Source organism: Rosa rugosa, chromosome 3 (genome assembly GCF_958449725.1).
Source record: "Rosa rugosa chromosome 3, drRosRugo1.1, whole genome shotgun sequence".
NCBI classification, from domain to species: domain Eukaryota; kingdom Viridiplantae; phylum Streptophyta; class Magnoliopsida; order Rosales; family Rosaceae; genus Rosa; species Rosa rugosa.
In genome coordinates, this window is record NC_084822.1 from 6,360,700 (window position 1) to 6,367,066 (window position 6,367).

The 6,367-nt window shown below is 38.1% G+C and overlaps 1 long non-coding RNA gene across 1 annotated transcript; it reads right to left on the bottom strand.

Moving 5' to 3' along the window:
- Positions 1-4,990: 4,990 nt before the first annotated feature.
- LOC133735238 (uncharacterized) lies at positions 4,991-6,150 on the bottom strand. The gene is made up of 2 exons (XR_009858852.1): positions 5,910-6,150; positions 4,991-5,817 (listed from the first exon to the last, which is right to left on the bottom strand). It is a non-coding gene; the product is annotated as an uncharacterized LOC133735238 (long non-coding RNA).
- Between the last annotated feature and the right edge of the window lie 217 nt (positions 6,151-6,367).

Below are 6,367 nucleotides of genomic sequence, written 5' to 3' on the forward strand. Positions count from 1 at the left end.
GAACAACACATAGTCATGAAAATTCAAACAGAGAATTATGCATATATCGAATTATACCTTCAATTGAATAGAGTCTTGCTTACAATTCAGAGTTCCACCATCGAGAGCCACAAACTTAGTCCTTCAACCCATTAACTTTGCCTTCTTCTCCCTCAAACTGTCAAACATCAAACTTAGTCCTCGCCTCCTCGGTGCTCCTGCTCCTCCAAGCACAAAAGAAAAACCATTAAAAGTTTAAAACCCATAACAAATTGGTAAATCTCAAGATAATACATAACATATCCAAGATCGAATTGCTAAAATTGGGTAGATCGAAGTCTCGAACCTCAACTCAACAATCCAAAACAATTGAAGCTCCGAGCTCGTACTCACCAGCAGTACTGTAACAATTGATCGACTAATGTGAATCGAATCGATTTGATGTGAAATGAAATCGAATGGGTCGAACGATTCGATTCTTCGAACTGAGGCTCAGAAGTCAGAACCTCGCTCAAATTCGAGAGAGAGAGAGAGACTGAGGGAGTGGTCGAGAGATGGCCCGAGCCACTGAGGGATTAGGGATCAGATTAGGGATTAGGGTTTGCCGGTTGGACCAAGAGTTTGAGAGGCAAAGGCTCAGGTCAGATCTCGATCGGGTTCGAGAGAGAGAGAGAGTGAGGGAGTGGTCGAGAGATGGACTGAGCCACTGAGGGATTAGGGATTAGGGTTTGCCGGTTTGGACCAAGAGTTTGAGAGGCAGAGGTTCAGGTCAGATCTCGATCGGGTTCGAGAGAGAGAGAGTGAGAGACGAGGTGAGTCGTCCAGACTGGAGAGAGGCAGAGACTGAGAGAGGGATTGAGGTATTTGGGATTAGGGTTTGGAAAGTTTAATCTAACGGTTGTTAGTTAATATGGAATAAAACAGAAAAAAATCAACGGCTATGATTGATTATATAATAAATATTTAAAATAATTAAATATTATATTAAATATATGGTACGGTACGGTATACCGTATTTTGTTAATATTCAATACCGATACCGTACCAATTACAGTATCTCGGTACGGTTGTACCGTACCACAATGTCGGTAACCGAATCCCTTGGTTCGGGACGGACTCGGTTGGCTGGTTTGGATCGGTTGGATTTGCCAGCCCTAGATTATAGTAAGGATCGATGGTGTTTCCTTTCATCACCCAAGGTTTCCTTTACTATCTATTTACACCAGCCAAGCAATGACCAGAAAAAACAAGCATTTGAAAGCTAAATGTTAAGCTTTTCAGTGTTGATAATTTCATATTCTTAGGGTTTAAAACTTTTGTTGGCCGACTAAGCAAGCAAATTTTGAGCCAACACAGCAGATCAAAATGGTTGTTAAAGTTTTGCCATTTCTTATAGTTTTGCTCATTCGCTCACACTGCACTGACCTTGATCAAGTTGTATTCTGCTCCAGTGACAGCTCCACTGAAAATTTTGATTCAACATGAATGCATGTTAAGGGTTCCAACAAAGTAAGACATACAAGCAGTTGAAAAGCACTATGTTGTCCAAGTGAGACATATTATTATACCATGCATGTTGACACTATAAAGTTCAGTTGATCATAATGCCGACCAGTTTGTGTAACCAGAACCAAAATATAAATCATGCAAACTTCATAAAGGTTGTCCTTATGCTATATATTCCACACCGATTGTCGCTGAGATACTAACTGGTTAGCAGCTTGGACTGTTCCCTCCATGCAGGACACTTGTGCTAAGTCCGAGACCAATCCATCTTTGGCAGAGGTTACTTGAGTCTCAATCAAATCCAAAACCTCATCAAACTTCGCCTTCTTGCTCTCCTGTTGCTAGAGTAGCCTTAAGGTTAGCAATTTTCTCCACTAAGGCAAGAATTTCTTTCTTTGCATCGGTATACTTGGAAGACTAGCTCTTGCTGGAGCACATACTTCTTCAAAGTAATTGAAGCGGCTAGGTCTGAGGCCACCTTCAACTCATTTCTAGCTTGAATAAAAGCAGAGGTTTCCTCTGGGAGATTACCTCTAACTGATGAAAGGTCAGCCTTCAATTCCGATGGGCAGGACTCAGTTGATAAAAGTATGGCTGAATAAGTGAGAATCTCTCTTTGCAGTTGGTCATTAGCTAAAGCTTCTAACCCCTGATCAAATATTTTCTGAAGTCCTTCCTTGGCCAATGCAAATGCATCATGGTCGTCAAATGGCTTGGCATCCGCTGGATTATCATTGAAGCCAGGAAATGGCTTTGATATGAGATCAGCAACATCAACCATCATAGCATCAAGCTTCTCTAGCTTCAATGAGGATGTTTCCTAAAAATGCCATGTAAACAATTGAGTGACTAAAATTTGGAGGATAAATAAAGCAAAAAATTGAGAAGCAACTCACCTTGGGGGATGAAGAAAACTCCTGCAATCGTCAGATCACTTGATGAGCATCGACACTTGCCTTACATGAGTAACACCAAACAAATGGAAGTCTATCACTAAAGGTATAAAACCAGAAAACATTTGTAGTAAGTCAATAGCTGATATAGAAAAATAAAGAGTTGGAAGATTGGACGCTTCAATTCATAGAAACTATAAAGCATTTGTCAAGTGTACCTGCAGCTGATAGCAAGACAATGATCTATCAGCTCATAATGCTCACTCATGTGACTGTTTGATCCACAGAGAATGTCCTTACAGTATAAAAAAAACCAATTCCCAGTGGGGTACTGGTATCTGTTATATAAAAATTGTTCCGCGTGTTAGAACTAACTATTATAAGTTTAAATCTTACATGTATGCATATGTATAATGTAGTCAAGTTAAGAACACATACTAACCTGGTGTAGACATGGTTGTTCTCGTTGTTCGTTCTTGGTGTTTCTCCTCTGAGCTATCCTTTATGCAATCTTCAATGGGTAAAGAATAATGTATACTTCTTGATAGCTAGAGCAGGGACCAAGGTCTTCTTTATATAGGCAACTGAGATAGGTACCTTCCCATAAAGGCATTCCTAATCCCAATAGTCATAGGCCTATCTTTCCTAGTTCATGTACATAACAGTTTACTTACAATACAATGAATGATCAATAATTTTATCCTCAATGCAGGAGGTAATAAGCCAAAATAATGCAACTCAATCCAATTACTTATTCTGCTAGTAGAGAAGCAAGTTGTTGCATTCCTAATAGAGATTGATAAGTCCACAAAATCTTACAGTCTCCCACTTGGACTATCAATGCTCAAAGCAACAAGAATGCCACTTAACCAGATATAGTAATCATGAAGTGCGCGCTGGATAAGTTAAAAATTCAAGTTTAACCTCAAACTCAGTCAATATGAGATTAACCATACCAGACCATGAGAAAACAAGTGTTTAACAAAACACCAGCACCTCACAACCGTGATACAGCAATCACAAATCACAGGAGTCATGAATTGTACATGAATAAATGCAGATGCATGCTCTGAAGATAGAATGAGCACATAAAGGTCCAACATATAGGGTTATGTTTACAGAACCCTACACAAAATATTGCTTACTGATGATGAAGTTTCAAGTTCTCAATTAATCATCATGTGTATGTATTTCTGCAAATACTCTGTTCATGAAATAGCTTAATATTCAAGCTAGCATATTGAAGGTGCAGACAACATGACATCAGGAACTTGAATAAATGAATACTGAGAAGAACTTTAATTAATACTAATTGTCAAATTAAACTTGAGTAAGTATGTAGTTAATAAGATCAACCAAAAGGAAAAACAGAACCTTTAAGAGACTCCCACTAGTTAGCAGAATCAAAGTCTGCCAAAACCCCCATCCTCTTAACATGTGCTTGATAGGGTGCTACTGCAATTGCTTTTGTAAGTGGGTATGCTAGTTGAGCTAGAGTTCCTATCTTAATGATCTCTATCTCCTCATTCCTAATACTCTCCCTGACAGCAAAGTATTTCACATCTATATTCCTTGAAGCTGTTGATCTTCTATTGTTTTTAGCAAAGAAAACTGCAGCTGCGTTGTCGCAGAAAAGCTTCAAAGGTCTCTTGATTGAGTCAACTATTTTCACTTCAGTAATGAAGTTCCTAAGCCATAGAGCTTGACCAGTGGCCTCATGAATAGCTACATATTCAGCCTGCATAGTTGAAGTAGCTGTCAGAGATTGCTTCAGACTTCTCCAGGAAATTGCCCCTCCTGCTAACATGAAAATATAACCAGAAGTCAATTTCAAATCGTCAACACAACCTCTATAATCTGAATCTGTGTAACCTAACACTTCTAGCTCTGTATCTTCCTTTCTTTTATAAACCAACATGTAGTCCTTAGTTTTCTGTAGATATCTCAACACTTTCTTGCCTGCAACCCAATGATTATTCCCGGGATTAGACTGATATCTAGAAAGTACACCGACTGAAAATGCAATATCAGGCTGCGTGCAAACTTGAGCATACATTAAACTTCCTACCAATTTTGCATACGGCCTCTTTTCCATCTCTTTTCTTTCTAGTGAATTTCTAGGACATTGTCCTGTATGTAACTTGTCACCTTTTGACATTGGCGACTCACCTGCTTTACATGTTTCCATTGAAAATCGCTTGAGCACTCTATCGATATAGTTTGTTTGAGACAAACCCAGCAGCTTTCTTTCTCTGTCTCTCTTAATCTCTATACCAAGAACAAATGCAGCCTCCCCCATGTCTTTCATATCGAAATTTTTCAATAGAAAACTCTTAGTTTCCTCACTACAAGAAAAATGGTTTTTTGCAAGGAATTTTTTCCTTGTAAAAAACTGAAAATTCCTTGCATTTGGGTCCTTGCAAAGAGGCCCTTGCAAAAGAGCAAATACAACGACTTGAAAATTCCTTGCATTTGAGTTCACAAATGCAAGGAATTGTTCATCTCAAATGCAAGGAATTAAACACCTGGGGTTAACTATGGTTAACTGATATACAAGGAGAATTCCTTGCAATTATTTTTTAAAAAAAATTAAAAAAAAAAAAAAACAAAACTGAATAAAATAAAATACCCCAATTTCATTCCAGACTTTTCTTTTATTGCTTGAATTAAAAACAATTAGTTCATTTGTACATCAAAAATTGCGATTTAGCAGTCTTTCACTTAACCACAGAACACTTCTACTTTCAGATGCAGACAAACAACACTTAGAGGCGTTTGAAACAGAAACTTGAGACAAGTCCATCACCTTCTAGCATTCTGACCACGTACTTTAGACATTCTGGGCCTATGACCAGGAAGGTATTGAGTACACGAGTGCAACTTGAATCATTTCTTCAAGCTCAATGCGATCACCGTTAGTATTAATATCCTTGTCCACTAGCATTTCAAGCTTCTTTTCCTGATGCAACTTTTTAACCTGTGATCAAATGAATCTCGAATGTAAATCATATAAAATTGGACTAATCAGTTACTATTTAGTACTATTTTCGTAATAAATATACAGGATTTGTGTTGTTTGCTCACCCAATCAAGTATGGCTACTTTTTGGTTAGTTGACTAGGCAAATTCTAGAGCTGCCTAGCCTGTGATTAGTTCAAGGAGAAGAATACCGAATCCAAAGACATCTTATCAGAGGACTGGAGCTATGTGTCCTATGGTACCCCTCACTGCAGTGGTGACATGTGAATCTTGGTGATCCAAAAGCTTTTCCAAATAAAAATCTCCAACTACGGCTTCACAGTAGTCATCAAGTACATTTGATGCCTTCACATCCCTGTGGATAACTTTCAGGTCACACTGCTCATGAAGGTATAACAGTCCTCTTGCAACTCCAAAAGGCAATCCGTTTCCCTAGTTCCCCAATCCAACACTGGTTTCCCTGTTAAAAGCATTGATAAGATTTAAATTTAGCCAAACATAACAAACATTCTAAATGATTAATTGAGTTGGTTCTCTCCTTTGTTTTAGTACCTCTGAGATGAGAAGCCACGGGACACGTATGAGTATTCTAGAAGTCTTTCTGTTGGAGTGATGCAAAACCCATAATATGTTACTCATAGTAAAGAAAATCACAACCCAGCAAAAAAAAGAAACAAATATACTTTTGAGCTCCAAAACCAAATGGAAAAACAAGAAAACCTGCAAAGCGAAAATCACATACCAGTCAATCAAATGTACTAATTAGGTTCCATACCCTCCGCCTCAACTTCCTAGTAACTGTCCTACAACAGGTATTTGTTCAAGAATTTAAGTAGAATATACAGCAAGGCTTATTGACAATGGCAACTTTGTTGTTCAAGAGGCATGTGATGTAATATGGCAGAGTTTTTAACTGATGCATGTGATGTAATATGGCAGTTGAATATTGGAAATGGTTAACGAGATGATTACTTTGTGGCAATTTGATCTTTGATTATTGAGAAGAAAAA